This window comes from Tupaia chinensis, unplaced genomic scaffold (genome assembly GCF_000334495.1).
Source record: "Tupaia chinensis unplaced genomic scaffold, TupChi_1.0 Scaffold000099_1, whole genome shotgun sequence".
In the NCBI taxonomy this organism is placed as follows: Eukaryota; Metazoa; Chordata; class Mammalia; order Scandentia; family Tupaiidae; genus Tupaia; species Tupaia belangeri.
The window spans coordinates 4013614-4032076 of record NW_006159563.1 but is presented as its reverse complement, the minus strand read 5'-3'; the positions used below and the strand labels follow the sequence as shown (position 1 = coordinate 4032076).

At 40.3% G+C, this 18463-nt stretch overlaps 1 protein-coding gene and 1 pseudogene across 1 annotated transcript in view; one reads left to right on the top strand and one right to left on the bottom strand.

Annotated features, from left to right (window-relative positions):
* MSH3 (mutS homolog 3) overlaps nucleotides 1-18463 on the top strand; it is a gene marked incomplete in the record, with an annotated part of 248405 nt that overhangs the window by 90270 nt on the left and 139672 nt on the right.
* Nucleotides 3542-5327, bottom strand: LOC102498558 (molybdopterin synthase catalytic subunit pseudogene; annotated as a pseudogene).

The window sequence follows — 18463 nt, the reverse complement described above, 5'->3', positions numbered from 1 at the left end:
GCAACTTTCTGTGGATAGGCTGTGGGCAAGACTGTATGGGAAGTAGGGGATGCTGCCTCCTGGCTGTTGGAAAGACATCTGTCTGTGCATCCTCTGCAGTTCGGACTGAAATTTGCTTGGTTGAAACACTCAGCAGAAACAGACTTACTAGTAGACTTTTATCTCTGTTTTATTTATTTTTTTTTCTTTCAGTTTTTTCTAGGGTGCACGTGCTTGTTGAAAAGAGACAGACAGACAGACAGATGCAAAGTGCGAAATCACCCCCTGGTGAGAGTGCAGTAGGTAGCCATGCCACAATGCCTTCTCCATCCTCTTAGGATTTGGGGCACGCATCTACACAGCATGTTTTTTAAGCTCCCAGGTCTGGGGCTTGAACCACTCAGTTGGCCATGTGAGATCCAGCCTCCTTACCACCACACCACTGACTGGCCCCACTGGCAGACTTTTTAATGTAAATTAAAATTTTTGTTTCTCCTGTTAAATTTTCTTTCTTTTCTATAACTAGGATTAATTTGAGATAGATTCAGTAAGTCATGTCTCTTCTTTAGGGGCAGAATAATGTAGCCCTTGGGATTCTATTGGGTTGTCTCAGGGAAGTCATGACTTTTCTGACAACCCAATACCTTCTCGCTGAGAGAAAAAAGCCACACATGGAACACTGATGCTTTCACTGACCTCACACTTGTATTAGCCGAAAACAAACACAAAACTTTTCTAGGCCCTTTTTATTATAGGTCATGGTTTTGAACCTTCCATTCTTCTAATGCATCAAGTCCCGTTTTAAAATAATTCCAGTTAAATATTAATGGCCCTTGCAGCCTGTGCTGAACAAATACCTGGAGAAAATCTTCAGCTGCTTACTACCTTAGTCAGTGACTCAGCTTTCTGTATTTTGGTTTGTGTTTTACGCTGATGTAAAGTGCCAAGCTGATCACATCAGTGGTTCCTCCAGGCTAATATTCTGTAGCTGATGTTGACAGCGGAATGCTAGTTTAGGAGGACCAGAAGATGGCGCAATGGTGACGTTGCTGGACTCCCATGTAGTTGACCACAGTTTGAGTCCCAGACCCTGCGGCTCAAAACTCATGCCTCCCAAGAGGAAAAGGGACTGTGGCTTGGCCATATCTCCTTGGGGGTGATTTCTTGCTTTCTATCTCTTTATTGCTCTCTGTCTCTCTCTTGCTCTCTGTATCTCCAGTGAGTACAGGTGCCCTATAGCAAAAAATCTCTCTTAAAAATTTTTGTTTAGAGTCTGGTTTTCTTCTGTATAGTAAGATCATAAAGCAAGTAGTGGGTGACAAGGGAACTGAGCAAGATAAAGACAGATCTCTCAGAGTTCTGCAAGATTCTGTTGTTTGGCAGTCACCTATGAATCCCTTAAGTCCCTTAAGAGTCTTCTTATGTTTTTAGCCTATTCTAGCTCCAGGGCAGCCACGTAGTTCATAAAGTTAGGACCAAGTGCTCAGATTTCAGAGAATTTTTCACTACCACCACTTTTTATTCTATAAAGTGGCCTCTGGTGCAGAATTTTACTAGAGACTTTTTTTAGAAAGTATAAATGGTTTTTGCTTTATACTTACTGACTGACTCGAAGAGTTCTCTTAAATTATTGAAACTGAGTTTTACTTTACTGATACCAGGTTGGTTTTTATAAATAGGTTGTTTTTCTTATGTGTTGTGAATATAGTTCTCATCAGTTGCACTAATAATAGGCAAGATTTTTTGGTTCTCTAGCTTCTTATACATGAATGTCACATTGGCAAGCCATTCGTTCTAAAGCCTTTTAAAATTAAATAAATTACATTAATGTCGTTGTTTGGAAGTTCCATCTTTGGATTTCTTCTACATATTTGAGTAGAAATGGTCTTGTCTTTTTTTTTTTTTTAAATTGGGTCATCGGAAAAGTCATGACTCATTTTTGCATAGAAAAATATAGAAAAATACATCGTGACTTCTCTTATGACCTAATATATCCTATGTATTTCATTGGTTTTGTCAAAAAAAACTAAACATATAAATTCTGCTTATAAATATTGATAGGAGGAAAAAAAGAAAACTGTGGGATGAGCCTGTAACCTACACTTATCTATGGGATATATGGGAGTGAGTCTCTAAAATAATGTTTTAGGCAAAATAATTGACTTGCAAGGCAGATTTGTTTATCACAAGTGTTTATAGAAGTAGCAATTTCTATATTTAAAAAATATTAAACATAGACGGGACCAGCAGTTGGTATAATGGCTATGTTACTGGATTCCCATGTAGTCGTCCACAGTTCGAGTCCCGGACCTGGTGGCTTAAATCATGCCAGGCATGTGTGCGTGCGTGCCCAAGATCCCGAGAGGAGAATGGAGGAGAAGGGATTGTGGCATGGCCTTTCCCCCCTTGAGGGTGATTTCTCATTTTCTGTCTCTCTGTCTTTGTGGTGAGTGTACACACCCTATAGCAAAGACCTCTCAAAAAAAAAAAAAAATTAAACATAGATCAATTGAGTTTCCTCCATGAGTATCCTTTCTTTCTTTCTTTTTTAACCATAAATACCCACAACTTTTATTTGTCAAGAACCTCTCAACAAAACAGGGGAAAAACATTTAAAAATCCAAAACTGTATGGGATTTATATACTCAATCCATCAAGGTAATATACTGAATGATCAATTAAAGACTATATGATTGTTTTGTATAAAAATCTTGCAGAAAATGTGTTTATTAATGACTTCACTAATGATAATGTTGCATAATCAACCAAAAGAAAAATCTTTCTGAAATCTTCAATAAATATGTATTTTTTCCTATATTAACTTACTTAATATAATTTTCTTATAGGACTGTGGGTTACATTTTAAACATCAACTAATATTTTAACACAAACCATCTTGTTGCTAGTTTTATAATTTTATACTGCCATACCATATGGATAGATTCTGAGTAAAATACAGAAAACAAATATTAGGGTAAGATGATAGATTCTGAAATGCTAGAAATCACCATAAATTTTTTTAGATACTATTTTAAAATTTTTAAGCCACAGACTCTTTTAAAAATATAGAAGTTCTGAAAATATGTGACATCAAGTCTGATAATGACTTTTTGTACCTTTTAGTTTTGTTAACATTCCCACCACACATCCCTGACAGCGTCATGGTGGGGTGTGCAGGATGGCGCATAAGGGAGGCTCTCCCTGGGAGAGTGATGTTGGTGAGGAGGGGTCACACTTCATTTGAGTTCAGTACAATTAGAAATTAGCCATGGAAGGATATTCCTACCACAGACATCTTTCCTCATATTGAAATGGTCTCGTTTCTTCCCTAAGGTCCTTCCTCTAGATCTAGATCCTAAATAACTCCTTATCCTATATACCCATCTATTTATTTATTTATTTATTTATTTATTATTTTTCTTTTGTTACACCAATATGAAATTGTACTTCAGTAAACTATCTCAGTTTGTGGAGAAGAAAATTAGATATCTGATCAATGACAAATGTTTGCCAAATTTAAGATGTAGTGCTCTAAAAATATAGGCGACTAATCACGGGTTGCCTAGAAGCATTCTTTGTTTCTTTTCAGAGATGATGACTCTTTGATGAGACTCTTTGTACATTCCTTTTTCCATATGGGTACCTTGGTTCTTACAGTACCAGTGGCGTAGCTCACAGCTTCAAGGGATGCAGCCCTGTGGGCTGAGGACGTGGAACAGTTATGCTTGCCTCTGACACTGGAACCAAGCCGAGTCTCTGGAACACCGCTGTGTGTTTGACTGCCTATTTCTGCCTAAGATCACTTCAGATTTTTCTGACTTTTTTTTCTGCCATCAGTAGATATGCTTCATATTCTAAGCTAATGACTTTTTTTCCTTCAAAGTTACTTCTTGTAGTTCCTACAAATGGGGATATTGCATCACAGAGTGGAGAAACCACCAACTGTGAGACCACATCTACTGAAAGTTTCTCTGTAGTAAATTTCATTATATCCTTAGATTTTTCTTCAACTTCATCAATCTCTTTTCTTTTTCTTTCTTTCTTTTTTTTTTTTTTTGAGAAGTTTTTGCTATAGGGTGCATGTGCTCGCCAGCCAGACAGAGAGAGACAAAGAGACAGAAAGCGAGAAATCACCCCTCAGGGGGGATTGTCACGCCACAATCCCTTGTCCTCCATTCTCCTCTTGGGATCTTGGGCACACATGCACACGTGCCCGGCATGAGCCACCGGGTCCAGGACCCAAACCGTGGTCGACTACATGGGAGTCCAGCGACATAGCCATTCCGCTAACTACTGGTTCCCCATCCATCTCTTTTCTAATATCTCAAAAATACTACCCTCCACTAACGGGGGGTGTGGGGGTGGGGATAGTGGCAATTTCATCTCCTGGTTGAAGCAAAAGGAGCTGATCTCCAAGCTCGACCTACTCTCGATGAATGGCAAGTATCACCTCATTCTAATGTCAGCCAATCTGGCACTGGGACACCATTCCCCCAGGACCCATTGACCAACTTACAACTATAGACAAGGAGATGCCACCCTGAGTATCTTTTATTCTACCTGCACCTTAAATGTATTTTTAAAATTAAATATTTATTTATTTAATTCTATTTGTTGTTATTATTATTTTTTTAATTTGACCTAGATCTCAGGAGCCATTGGCTGTCTCTTGAAGAAGGGCTGTTCACGCGAGTTTTGGATGCTGGAGGCCCAGTTATCAGTGGGACATCTTCCTTTCTGCCCAAATGGCTAGATCTCCTTAAATGTATTTTTTAATTAAAAATCTTTTGTTTTAATTAACAAATAGTTTTGTATATTTATGGAGCACAATGTATTGTTTGATTATAAATAATGCATTATAGAATGATGAAATGAGGCTAATTAACATACCCGTTCGTCAGATATTTATCATATTTGTGGTAAGAACACTTAAAATTCTTTGTTAGCTATTTCAAAATATACAATACATCGTTATTTTTTTATTTTTTGAGAGGTTTTTGCTATAGGGCGCATGCGCTCGCCAGACAGACAGAGAGAGACAGAGAGACAGAAAGCGAGAAATCATCCCCCAGGGGGGATGGCCACACCGCAATCCCTTCTCCTCCATTCTCCTCTCGGGATCTTGGGCATGCACGCACACGCGCCCGGCGGGAGTTTTAAGCCACTGGGTCCGGGACGCGAACCGTGGTTTACTATTGTGGGAGTCTAGCGACATAGCCATTACGCTAACTGCTGGTCCCCCAGTACATCGTTATTAACTACAGTCACCATGCTGTACGATAGATCATCAAAACTTATTCCTCTTTGCTGACATAAACTTTGGTACCTATTTGCCAGTGTTTCCCCATTTTGTCTATATCCCAGACCCCTGTGCCTCTGGAACCGCCATTCAACTCTGTACTACTGTGAGTTTGACACTTTTAGACTCTACACGTAATTGAGATCATATGGTATTTGTCTCTGTGCCTGGCTTGTTTCACTTAGCATAACGCCTTCCAGGTTTATCCTATTGCTGCAAGTGACAGAATTTCTGAAATTTTAAAGGCTGAATAGCATTTCATTATGTATATATGTATGCCACATTTTAAAATTCCACTTGTCTTTTTTTGTTATTTTTTTAGAGACAGATTTGCTGTAGGGTTTATGAGTTTGCCATAGAGACAGAGAGAGACAGACAGAAAGCAAGGGAGCCTCCCCCCCCCACCCCCGGAGGGGGGGATGACCACGTCACAGTCCCTTCTCCTCCATTCTTTTCTCAGGATCTGGGCATGTATAGATGTGTGAATTTTAAGGCTTCAGGTCCAGGACTTAAACTGTGGTCGACTATTTGGAAGTCCAGTAATGGAACCATTTTGTCATCTGCTGGTCCCCCATTGTCTTTTTTCTTTTTAAGAATTATTTATTTATTTTAAAATTATTACTATTATTATTATTGTTTCGACTTGCCATAGGGCATGTGTGCTCACCAAAGAGAGAGAGAGAAAGAGAGAGAGAGAGAGAGAAAGAGAGAGAAAGAGACAGAGACAGAGAGGCAGAAACAAAGAGACAGAAAGAGAGGGAAAGTGAGAAAGCAAGCTATCAGGTCTGGGACTTGAACCACAGTCAGCCATGTGGGAGTCCATTGCCTTAACTACCACATCATCTGTTGGTCCCCATTTATCTTTTGATAGACAATTTGGTTATTACCATATCTTGGCTATTTGAATAATGCTGCAGTGAATTTGGGGGTGCAGACATCTCTTTGACATACTGGCTTCAATTCCTTTGCGTACATATATTCAGAAGTGAGATTGCTATATAGTATGGTACTTCTAGTTTTAATTTTTTTTCCTAAGGCTTTTGCCGTAAGGCATGTTGCTTGAGAGAGAGAGAGAAACAGTGAGAGGGAAAGTAAGAAATCATTCCCCCTAAGAGGATGGCCATACCACAATCCCTTCTCCTTAATTCTCCTTTTGGGATTTTGGACACGCATGTACACACGCCCAAGGTGCTTTTCAAGCTGCCACATCCAGGACTCGAACCACAGTTGGCCCTGTGGGAGTCTAGCACTTTAACCACTGTGTCACCTGCTGACCTTATTTTAATATTTTGAGGGACCTCCATGCTTTTTTCCAAAATGGCTGTACTCATTTACAGTACCACCCATAGCATACAAGGTCCTTTTTCTTCGTATGCTTGCCAACACTTGTTATTATTCATCTTTTTTATAACAGCCAGTCTAGCAGATGATGTGTCATTGTGGTTTTAATTTGCATTTCTCTGATGGTTAAAGATATTGAGCATTTTTTCCATAATCTATAGGTTATATATTTTGAGAAATGTCTGTTTAGGTCTTCTATCCATTTTTTTTAAAGGGCTATTTATCTTCTTGTTTTTGAGTATTTGATTAACTTGTATATTTTGGACACTAGCCCCTATCTGATGTTTAAGTTACAGATATTTTCTCCCAATGTTTGGGTTATCTCTCCACTCTGCTTATTGTATCCGTTGATCTACATGCTGAAGCAGCAACCCTGGCATTTCTGAAATGGTAAATGAGCATGATTTCTGTCTAAGTCCTAGATGGCATCTTCTTCCTATGATAGGCTGTTTTGTGTACATTGAGCGTTTGTTGTTTAGCATAGCCACCTCCATCGATTATCTTATTTAGATTTGGGTCACTTGCTAGAGCATCTGCATCAGCACTTGCTGCTTCACCGTGCGCATTTATGAGGGCCCTTTCCTTAAACCTCATGAACCAACCCTAGTAGCTTCGAGCACTTCTTCTGCAGCCTGCCTACCTCTCTGAGCATACATAGAAGTGAAGAGAATTAGGGCCTTGCTCTGGATTAGGTTTTGGCTTAAGAAAATGTGTCTGGTTTGATCTTTTGTCTAGATCATTGAAACTTTCCTTCATGTCAGCAGTTAATTCTATTTTTCTTAACATTCATGCGTTCACTAGGGTAGAACATTCAGTTTTCTTCGAGATATGTTTTTTTGCATTCACAGTTTGGCACAAGAGGCCTAGCTTTTGACCTGTGTTGGCTTTCAGCATACCTTTCTCATTAGGCTTAATCAATCATTTCTAGCTTTTGATGTAAAGTGATAGACGTGTACATTTTCCTTTTACTTGAATACTTGGAAACTTGTCAGACTGTTAATCAGTCCAATTTCAATATTGATGTGTCTCAGGTAATAGAGAGGCCTGAGGAGAGGGAGAGAGATGAGGTTGCAGTAGGGATGGGGAGCAGCCCGTTAGCAGAACACACACAGCATTTGTTGATCAATTATTGTCTTACATGGGTGTTTGAGTTTCCTCAATTACAGTAGTAACATAAAAGGTCCTTGACCACAGATCCCGTAACAGACATGATAATAATAAAAAAAAATAAGTATTATGAGAATGATCAAAATGTGACACAGAAACACAAAATGAACGCAAATTGTTGGGAAAATGGTGCCTGTAGACTTGCTCAATACAGGGTAGCCACAAGCCTTCACTTTGTGAAATATACAGTGTCTGCAAAAGTGCAGTGATGTGAAGCTCAGTAAAATGGGGGATGCCTGTATTCCCATGGCAGTCACTATCACAATGTCAGAGACTCCCAGATTTGTGTCTCTGGCCCTTATTCTCTTCTGTTCTCTAGACTTAGTCAGTTTAGATTCATTTTCCCATGGGGATATCAAAAACATCTCAGCATTAACATTTTTCAACCCTTCCTGGTTGACCCATATCAAGAGCTGGCACTAAACCTAACAAGCTGCTTAGGCCAGAAAACTGGTAGTTATTCTGGATGTTTCCTCTTTTACCAGAACATTCAATCTAATGCTAAGTCCTTTTGCTCCTCCTCTGAGCTTTATCTGGAGTCTGTCCACATCTTGCCATCTCAACTGCCATCATCCCGCCCTGACCTATCATCACCTCTCACTTGGACTGCTGCTGTGGCCTTTTTATTTGTATCTTTTTTAAGATTTATTAATTTATTTCTTCTTCGACAGATAAAAAAGGACAGAGAGATACCACCACAAAAGTTTCTTTGTGCCACAGTCTACCCATAGTTCCTGCCAGCCCGGATCAAGGGCGTGTGTGCACACCTCTCTTGTGTGTTCAGGGAGGTTGTGAGACATGAACCCAGGACCTTTCCTACATGGGCCCAGTTGTGTTAGTGCTGTAATGCAGCTTGACTCCTGTCCTCTTAATTGAGGTCTTTTTTTTTTGCAAAATGAAAACTGAATCATGTCTCTCCATACCTTTAAACTATTCATTGGATTTCTATTGTGCTTTGACTAAAATGAAAACTTTTTAGCATGGCTCTTCCATCTGACTGTCTTGTATTCATGGTCTTCTGGTCACTTTGGCTTGCCTTTGGTTCCTGAGTATTCCAAAGCTTTTTCTCATCTCATCATCTTTGAATTTGGTGGTCTGAGACCTAGAATATGCTTCCCTTTCTCTTCAGTCTTTATATCATTAACTGCTTATCCTTTGGGTCTCGGTTTAAAAAGTTACATTTTCTGAAGTTTTCTCTTTCCTAATCTAAATTATATTCCTTTTATTATTCTTTGGTAGCATATAGGACTTACATGATTGATCATTTGTTTATCTATTATTAACGAATTATTTTATTTTGTTCATCGTTATCATTATTATTATTTTAAAAATTTGACCTGAGAAAGAGAGGGAGGGTGGCAAAGTGAGAAAGGAAGCTGCCAGGTCCAGGACTTGAATAACAATTGGCCATGTGGGAATCCACACCTTAACCACCATGCCACCTGCCCACCTCTGTGTGTTTATTTATTACCTGTCTCTCTAACTAAACTATGTGTTTCTTTTATAGCAAACATTTGGTTAAGTGCTTATATTTTAATTTTCTTTTTTTTTAGAGAGAGATTTTTGCTATATGATGCGTGTGCTCACTAGATAGACAGAGAGAGACAGAAACAGAAAGCAAGAAATCTCCCCTCTCCCCGCGCCATGCTGTAATCCCTTCTCAGGATTTTGGGCATGCACGCATATGCCCAGCATGAGTTTTAAGCCACTGGGTCTAGGACTCAAACTGTGGTCAACTATGTGGGAGTCCAATGATGTAGCCATTATGCCATCTGCTGGTCCCAGTAAGTGAGACTTACTGATCTCAGTAATATTTTTACTGAATATTAAAAGAATGACTGTTTCAATAACTATTTCAATTTAGAATGTCTCCTTTGGGAGGATCTCCTTTTTCTCCCTTCTCCCTCTGTGCAAAATTAATGCCTCTTGATATTTTACCTACTTATTTATTTATTTAAAAAATTTTTAAGAAGTTTTTGCCTTAGAGTGCATGTGCTCACTGAAGAGAAAAACAGAGACAGTGAGAGGGAAAGTGAAAAAATCTCCCCCCACTCCGCCCCAGGAGGGATGGCCACGCTCCAATCCCTTCACCTCCCAGGATCTTGGGCATACATGCATGCACGTCCAGCGTGAGTTTTTAAGTCACTGAGTCCAGGACCCAAACCATGGTCAGCTATGAAAGAGTCCAGCAACATAATTGCTATGCCATCTGCTGGCCCCATTTGACATACTTTTTACCCCTCTTCCTCAACACACACTCAGATTGCACTGGGGCTGTGTCTCACACTGCTTCGAATATAATAGATGGTCAGTTGATTATGGACAGATGAGTCCATTTGAAAATTTTAGGGTTCTAAGTAGGCTCTGAAAATAAAGGCACACTTATGTATAAGAAAAGTTTATTTATTTATTTTTATTTATTTATTTTTTTGAGAGGTTTTTGCTATAGGGCGCGTGCGCTCACCAGACAGACAGAGAGAGACAGAGAGACAGAAAGTGAGAAATCACCCCCCAGGGGGGATGGCCACGCTATAATCTCTTCTCCTCCATTCTCCTCTCGGGATCTTGGGCACGCACACACACACGCCCAGTGGGAGTTTAAGCCACTGGGTCTGGGACTTGAACCGCGGTCGACTACGTGGGAGTCCAGCGACATAGTCATTACGCTAACTGCTGGTCCCAGGAAAGTTTATTTTTATAAGAAAAACTCCTTGGTTTTGAAACGAACCTTAGATGAGGCAGGTTTCCTTTACCTGATTCATGTTTTAGTGCTGTAGAACTGGTTGTGAGAGATCATTCCTTTCCTTGGCGCCATGTGGAGACATCACATGTAACACCGGAAGAAACAGTGCGGCAGCGCCTTGCTTTCTTGTCAGAGCTCCACCGGAATTGTGGTAGATAGAAGTTACTCACAGCAAGCCTTGTGCCTGAGTAAGGAAGCCAGGCTGGGTGATGGCAAGGTGCTGTCACCCTGCCTTTAGGGAAAGCTAGTTTTAAGTATCATGTCAAATGTCTGAACTCAAGTCAGCCCCTGGCCTGGTGGTTAGGTGGCTGGATCCCACATGGCCAACTGCAGGTTCAAGTCTTAGACCTAGCGTCTTTAAAATACATTAGGCACATGCACATGGTTGCCCAAAATTCCAAAAAGGAGGGGGAGATGGAGGAGAAAGGATGGAAATGTGACCGTTCCCCATGGTTTTTTTCCCCCTCTCTTTGCCTGTCTCTCTCTCTCCCTGCCAGTGCAAATTAATAAGCAAATGAGAAGATCTTAACTCGTAACTCTAATCACACCTGAGTTGGAATTTATTAACTTAGAAATATTTGAGGGCATTGTGATTTTTCCTACCGTTTTTTGTTTTTGTTTTTTAAAGATTTTTGTCATAGGGCATATGCACTTGCCAAAGAGAGAGACAGAGACAGTGAGAGGGAAAGTGAGAAATTACCCCTGGGGGAGTGGCCATGCCCCAGTCTCTTCTCCTCTATTCTCCTGCTGGGATTTTGAGCATGCACACACATGCACCTGGCATTGATTTTCAAGCTGCCAGGTCCAGGATTCAAAAAGTAGTCAGCCAGGGCCCTGCAGTTAGCGTAATGGCTATGTCGCTGGACTCCCATGTAGTTGACCACGGTTCGAGTCCCAGACCTGTGGCTTAAGCTCATGCCGGGCGCGTGTGTGTGCACGTGCCCAAGATCCTGAGAGGAGAAAGGAGGAGAAGGGATTGCAGCATGGCCATCCCCCCTTGGGGGGTGATTTCTCACTTTCTATCTCTCTGCCTCTCTCTGTCTTGGTGAGCACACGTGCCCTATAGCAAAAACCTCTCCAAAAATGCAAAAAAACGGTAGTCAGCCACGTGGGAGTCTAGTGCCTTCACTATTATGCAACCTGCACCTGCTGACTCCTCCTACTGCTTTTTAAGGCCACACTTATAGAATTTGAATGCCATTATGGGTGATGTAGATGGCATATTAGTATCATAAGTCTGCTGTAACAAAATACCAAAAGTGAATGGCTTAAAGAACAGAAGTTTGTCTCACAGTTTTTGGAGGCTTAGAAGTTCAAGTTCACGGTATCAGTAGGGTTGGTTCTTCTTTATTCCATGTCTCTCTCCCAGCTTCTGGGGTTTGGCTGGCAATCTTTGCTTTTCCTTGACTTGTGAACATACTTCATTGACCTCTGCCTTCGTGGTTACACGGTAATATCCTTGCGTGCATGTCCCTTCCATGGTGATCTTTTTTTTTTTTTTTTTGAGAGGTTTTTGCTGTAGGGCATGTGCGCTCACCAGACAGAGAGAGACAGAGAGACAGAAAGTGAGAAATCACTCCCCAGGGGTGATGGCCATATCACAATCCCTTCTCCTCCATTCTCCTCTTGGGATTCTGGGCACGCACACATACGTGCCTGGTGTGAGTTTAAGCCACCAGGTTCGGGACTTGAACTGTGGTCGACTACATGGGAGTCCAGCAACATAGCCATTACGGTCCCACATGGTAATAATTTAAATAAGGATGCAATCATAATGGATTATGAACCCACTTGACTCTGTTGTGAACTAATCTTAACTAATGATATCTGTCTACAGTGACCCTATTTCAAAATAGGGTAACATTCTAAGGCACCGAGAGTTAGTATTTCAACATATGTTTTTGGGTATACAAGTCAACCCATAACAAATGGCTCATAATTCAAATCTTTCCTCCTTTTGGCACAAATAGATTGAATGTACACATCTCTTGAATGGAAACAGGTGCTTTGATTATCATTTAAATGTTTTGCATATGTATTCAATATCTGAAATGAGGTGGTAAAAAAACACTGAATTTTGTAAATTGCAAACATTTTGCAATTTCATGCCTTTAGTACAGTTCTCTGAAAAATCATTCATCCATCTAATCTTTGAAAAACATTCTCGACTGTATCTGTCCAAGTGAGCATATTTATGCAAAGTGTTCAATTCATTTTAGGGATGAAAAAGAAATACTTACATTTTTCAGAAGGTGAAGGAAAATGTTTGTAGAGAAAGGAGTAGAGTTCCACATCTCTGATTTGAATAAAGAACAGTAGCCAAGATAGAGTGGGGGAAGAACTCCTCTGTGAACGTCTCTCTTGGAGAACCAGAGGACTGAAAGTTCAGAATGATCAGGAGAATACAAAGACAAAGGCAGGATGGCGAACAGATTTCTAATTGTGCTTTATTTTTTAATCTGTATTAGGTTTTTCAACTGTCTTTGGAGATAGTTATTACTTATATTTCCTCGATGAGAAAAATCGAGGCTCATGTTAATTGTCCAATGCCATCCAGCCAAATACATAGGAGCCCATTCCAAATTTAATTTTTGTGATAATGAGACTTCAGTTTAAATTCTGATTCCCTCTTAATGTGTTACTTTGGACAAGTTATGAACTTTGATATAAGTCAGATCTTCTCTCTGTAAAATGAGAATTACAGTAGCCAGCTGGTGTCATGGTGGCTGAGGTGCAGAGCTCTCACATGGCCAACTGCAGTTCGAGTCCTGGACCTGGTGGCTTGAAAATTATGCTGGGTTCATGTTTGTACATATCTAAAATCCCAGGGGGAGAATGGAGGAGAAGGGGTTGCAGTGTGCCATCCCCTCTAGAGGGTGATTTCTCACTTTCGTTCTCGTTGTCTCTCTGGCTAGTGTACATGTTTATGGCAAAAGCCTTAAAAAAAAATGAGAATTACTGTACCCATCTTATAGTGTCTTCATGAAGATCACACGAGACAGTATATATAAAGGATTATTATTGTTCTAGTACCAATTTGATGGACAAGAAGGTAGCTATGGTCTTTCTAATACCAAAAAGTTAGAAATAACCTAATTGCAAGTAGAGAAATAGATAATAGTCATTTAGTCATATGTTGGAATATTACACAGCCGTTAAAATGAATAACCAAAGTGTACATGAATTAACACTGCTAAATCTCAAGAAAAAGCAGTGTTGTAAAAGAATCCACAAATGATACCATTTACTTAAATTTTGTCACACACAGTAATAGCTTCTTTTGTTTACAGCATTAACAGAGATGGTAAAAATATAAAAATAGGAAGTAGAGAGGTTACTTACTAACACTGAGGACAATGGTTACTTTGGGAAAGGAGAATATGGGAAGGTATATAGGCGGGGAACTATTTTACATGTATCTGCAATGTTTTATTTTTTAAAAATAATTAAGGGGACCAGCATGTGGCATGATAGTTAAGACATTGGACTTCCACATGGTTGACTGCATTTAGAGTCCCAGACCTGGTGGCTTGCTTTCTCATTTTCCCTCTCTCTGTTTATCTCTGGTGAGCACATGTGCCCTACAGCAAATGAACAAATAATAATAGCAATAAATAAAATTAAATTCTTTAAAAATGATAATTACATACAGTACATATATACATTTTTTAAACAATTATTTACTTAATTTTTTTTTACATATTATTGGTTTTAAAATTTGACCAGAGAGAGAAAGTGAGAAAGCAAGTCACCAAGTCTGAGACTTGAACCGTAGTTGGTCATGTGGAGTCCAGCACCTTAACTACCACACCACTTGCTGGCCCATGTATGAATGTATTTAGTTTATTTATTTATTTATTTATTCCATGGGAGAGAGGCATGGCCAATAGGGCATTCATATCATAATCTACCCCTGGTCGTAGCCAGTCCAGATCATAGGCAGATGCTCATGTGCTTGGCATGTATAGGGAAGCCTCAGGATGTGATCCTGGGACCTTCCCATGTGGGTCTTGTAGAATTATAGTTGTGTCACTGACTGGTCCTTAAACTTTAAAAATAATACTGTTACCACACCTTCACCACCATTGTAATCAGGGAAAGAAACTTCAAACAAAATCTGTCTGTCTAGAAAGCCTATGTTGGACTTGAGAGTATCTTTTTCCACCAAATTTTATTCTAAAAAGATAGGAAGACAGTCAGAGTACCACCCAGTTGCAAGCTCCCAGTGTTGGTGAGGCTGTGTGCTTTTCCTGTCAGGTTCCTGCCCTGGTCAGTGCTCCACAATCTGGTACTTTCCTGGTGTGTGTGTGTGTGTGTGTGTGTGTGTGTGTGTGTGTGTTGCCAGAGGGTGTTCACCAGATAGAGACAGAGGGAAGGAGAGGAAGCATCACCCTCATGAGTAGATTAATGCTTTCTTGTGAGAAGGTTGTAATAAAAGTAAAAGCTGCCAGGGCCAGCAAGTAGCATGGTGCATAAGGCTCTGGATCCCACATGACCAAGTTCACAGTTCAAATCCTGGGCCCAGCAGCTCGAAAAACATCTTGGTTGCCTGTGGGTGCATGCTTAAAATCTCGAGAGGAGAATGGAAGAGAGGAGATTGCAGCGTGGCCATACCCCTGGGGGATTATTTCTCACTTTCCCTCCTTTAACGTCCTTTAAAGCTTGTTGGATGTTTTATAATTTTTTTAAGAGAGATTTTTGCTATAGGGTGTGTGTACTCACTGGAGTGACAGAGAGACATAAAGACAGACATCCCTAGGGTGGATGGCCACACTGCAGTCCCTTCTCCTCCATTCTCCTCTTGGAATCTTGGGCATGCATGCACATGCACCCAATGTGAGTTTTAAGCTGCCAGGTCCAGGACTTGAACCACTGTTGACTACGAGGAAGTCCAGCAACATAACCATTATGCCACCTGCTGGCCTGGATGTTTTATAATTTGAACCAGTATAACTATCCAGAATAGCTATTTAAAATGTAATTTTATAAATAAAATAGTATCTATCATGATCTGTATACTTTTGAGCATATTTATAAATATCATTGCAGCTCATTGCTCAACATACATCTTCCTTTCCTTCTCTCCCTCATCTTGACAATGATAAGTTTTGTTAATTTTACCTCCTTAATATTCCCGAAACTCAGCATTGATCCACTCGATTTCTGAAATAGCCTTCTAACTGGTCTTCCTGCCATGTTCTTATGGCTTGAATCCCATTGCTTCCAAGGTAGAGTCAAAGCTTGTGTGTGGCCCGGCCCCTCTGCCTCTGTTGCTCTGCTGTCACATTTTCATACCTTCACCCTCCATTTCCCACAAGTCTCTACTCAGGCTATAGGCCTGGAAATCCTCCCTGATCCCTGAAGCTAGATGTCCCTCTTGTGTGTTCCCACTGTACCTCAATTCTAATCTTATGATCATACCACATTGTTATCATTAATTCTTTTTTAAAAGTTTGACTATTCCTCACTAGAGTGTGAATTCTTAGTGGACAAGAGGTCTTTTTCTAACAATTACATCCTTAACATCTACCACCTCATGCAACTGCTGCTTTGTGGGCACTCAATAATTTTTGTTGAAAGAGTGAATGACGGTGTAAATGAAAGGTGGAGCTACGCAGGTCCAAGTCATGATACTTACGTCAGTGCTAGTAAAGGGTTATGGTTCATGTTTCTCATAGAAGATTACGGGGACCAGCAGTTGGTGTAATGGCTGTCGTTGGACTCCCATGTAGTTGACCGCGTTTCAAGTCCCGGACCTGGTGGCTTAAACTCACTGAGGCTGGGCGTATGTGCGTGCCTGCCCAAGATCCCAAGAAGAGAATGGAGGAGAAGGGATTGTGGTGTGGCCATCTCCCCTGGGGGATGATGTCTTGTTTTCTGTCCCTCTGTCTTTCTGGTGAGTGCACGCACCGTATAGCAAAAACCTCTCCCCCGCAAAAAAAAAAAAAAAAAAAAGGTTTTGTAGGTCATTGGGTTAGCCTTTTCACATAACCAAGGTATTAATGTTTGAATTTAATTTATTCATTTCATACTGTCTTTAAAACAAACTTTTCAATGAAACGAACAAACAAAATACTTCCCCTACCCAAAGTTTGCCCGTCACCCTTTACTCCCAGATAACTTTCTATTTGAATCATAGTGGCCATCTCCACAAGTAGCAGCCAACTAGTAGGTGCAGACTTCCTGACTGCAATAGCCGCAGGTCACACACTTTCTTTCTCAGTGACAGTCACACACAATAGAAACTAAGTCATCACCCAGTGTGAAGGTCTGCAGTGACACCCACAGTTAGTCCTTGGATCTTGGTGGTAAAGAAGAATCTGTCAGCCCTAGGACCTTGAGTCCATTGTGTTTTGGCATAGGAATGAAATGACTCAGGTGCCTCCTCATCCTCTGTTTAGACTGTGTAGTAAGATCAGCATATCCATAGAATCCTGCAAGGCATCTCCGAATAATACCTATATCATCATCCATTTGACAGGGGCTGCTTCTTGTTTTGTTGACTGTCACAGTCTCTTAAATCTCTCTTGATTTCATTAAAATAATGATCCTTTATTCTGGTGATCTGACATTGTGTTTTACTATAGTTACTTGGAAGGTCTTATACTACTGCTAATTAAAGTACGATCCTAAGGTATCTAAATTATTTTATTAAAATTGTTTTTGAAGTCAGGGTCAGCTCCGTGGCATGGTGATAAAGTGCTGGTCCATAGAAAGGCTTTAATCCAGCCTAGTCAGCGTAAAACCCGGTGGGCATGAGTATGAGTACCCAGGACCCCATGAACTTGAAGAGTAGAGAAGGGGGATTGTGGCAAGACCATATCCTGTGGTCAGTGCTCTCTCTCTCTCTCTCCCCCTCTCTCTGTCTCATGCCTGTGTTCTATTATGAATAGAGAAAAAAAAATCATTCTTGAAGTTACTCATTTTCATTGCCTTGGAATCTGTGTACAGGAGATAGAAATTGAATTATATAGCCCTGACCTCCCATGTCTCTTGGTGTCATTTCCTCTGCACTTTCTGTGGCTACTCCCAGTCATGGCTCAGGCTTTGTATGCCCACGGCCTCACAGGGTAGCTAGCTAAAAGAATGAGAAACTTATGATAAAAGGTGCCATATGCTTTCATTCTCTCCCTGCCCATTCAGACATCCACAATTAATTATAACATGCTTTCTCAGTGCAGCTTCCTAACCACGACTCACCATGGTACTTCAAATCACCAGTGGCTGTGAGAGCACTCCCAAGTCCCAGGACTAGCTCTGTATATAACCCTTCCTTGGTGTTCGCTTTGCATAAAATACCTTGTTTTGCACATCTGTCTGTCTATTTTGCATACCTTAAGGTTTGTCTACACAGACTTATTTCCAAGCTTACATTTTGGGTAATTATTTCCTCCTTCCACTGTGCTGTTCTTTGTGGTGTCCACTAAACAGGTTTTATAACAATGACGATAGGAACAGTTAACATTTAATGAGTGGTTACTACATAGCAGGCACTGTGCTAGGTGCTTAGAATGTATTATTTTATTGGATTATTATAACAACACCAAGATTAGGGTCTATGCTGTTCTCATTTTATAGATGGAGAAACTAGGGCAAATCTAAATAGTTGGTAAATGGCAGGGCTTAAGTTTGGACCAAGGCCACCCGGCTTCTGAGCCCAAATTCTTAATCTCTAAGCTGTTACTTCCCTAGAGAAGGTTGAGTTAAAATAAAACTGATTCCCGATCTTTGCTGCTTTTGGCTGTGTTGACACTAGGCTGGAATAAAAGCCACTTCTTTTGCATTTTCACAGATTCTAAACCAATGCAGTACAATCTTTTCCGTATCTAAGACATTTATGGTTTTATGTCTGTTAAAAAATATCTCTAGTAGAACTCACAAATATAGCTTAGTTTTTTTTTTTTTTTTTTTTTTTTTTTTTAAAAACTTTTTGT